The 841-nt window shown below is 37.9% G+C and overlaps 1 pseudogene; it reads right to left on the reverse strand.

Moving 5' to 3' along the window:
* The window catches only part of LOC102026379, a 20,979-nt pseudogene that overhangs the window by 6,554 nt on the left and 13,584 nt on the right, over positions 1-841 (reverse strand).

Consider the following 841-nt stretch of genomic DNA (forward strand, 5'->3'; position numbering starts at 1 on the left):
CCAGTTGGGAAAGTACCTTTCCATTGAAATGTTCTTGTGACATGCTCTTCCATCCATTGTCTTGCTCCATATTTTCAACTTTCAGTGAAGTCTGACTGTGATGCTTTTTTGAACACATTTTTCTGTGACGAGCATACATCTTAGATAAGTCCTTGCTTACTGAAGACTATTTTTCCATCCATTGTGGAACTTAACATATGAAAGTTATTATTGTACTCCAGTACTTCTGTGTCAGACAGCGGTCCTTTGGACAAGAATTTTTCTGCCAAAGTTCTGTCATTTGATGTTGTAGTGGTTGACTGAGATGAACCCTCAAAAACAAATAGGAATGAACTTGCATAAAAATTAAGTTGCTTCTGGCTTTCAAACCACTGCAGAATTTTCTCAATCTTCTGAATACTGGCAGCGTATTCAGACGCTTTCTTTTCTTAAGCTGAACCCATCCTGAAAAAACTTGGAGACACCATCCTTTATAGTTTCTTTTGCTCAGCTTCCTCCAAAGTGCTGGTTTTGTGTCTCATAGCTATCAGAATGAACATGATAAACCCTCATGCCAAGCACCAAGAATCCAATCTCTTCCATTAAAGGGTACTTGCTGACCTGTTGCTGAATCTTCTCAGATGAGGCAAAAGGATCACAACTTTTTCACCCTATCTTTACATCCATTATACAGGGCTTAGTAAATTTATGGGTCACATCTTCCAGTTTTAGGTATAAATCATTTGGTGCACTGGGAGGTGACCAGATACCATAATATTTTGGCAAATATTTTTGTAGCTCTAGAAGAATACCATCACTACAATCAGCAGCATAAACCATATTATAAAATTCCAGCTCTCTT

The sequence above is a fragment of the Chinchilla lanigera genome, unplaced genomic scaffold (genome assembly GCF_000276665.1).
Source record: "Chinchilla lanigera isolate Chin_1 unplaced genomic scaffold, ChiLan1.0 scaffold00212, whole genome shotgun sequence".
In the NCBI taxonomy this organism is placed as follows: domain Eukaryota; kingdom Metazoa; phylum Chordata; class Mammalia; order Rodentia; family Chinchillidae; genus Chinchilla; species Chinchilla lanigera.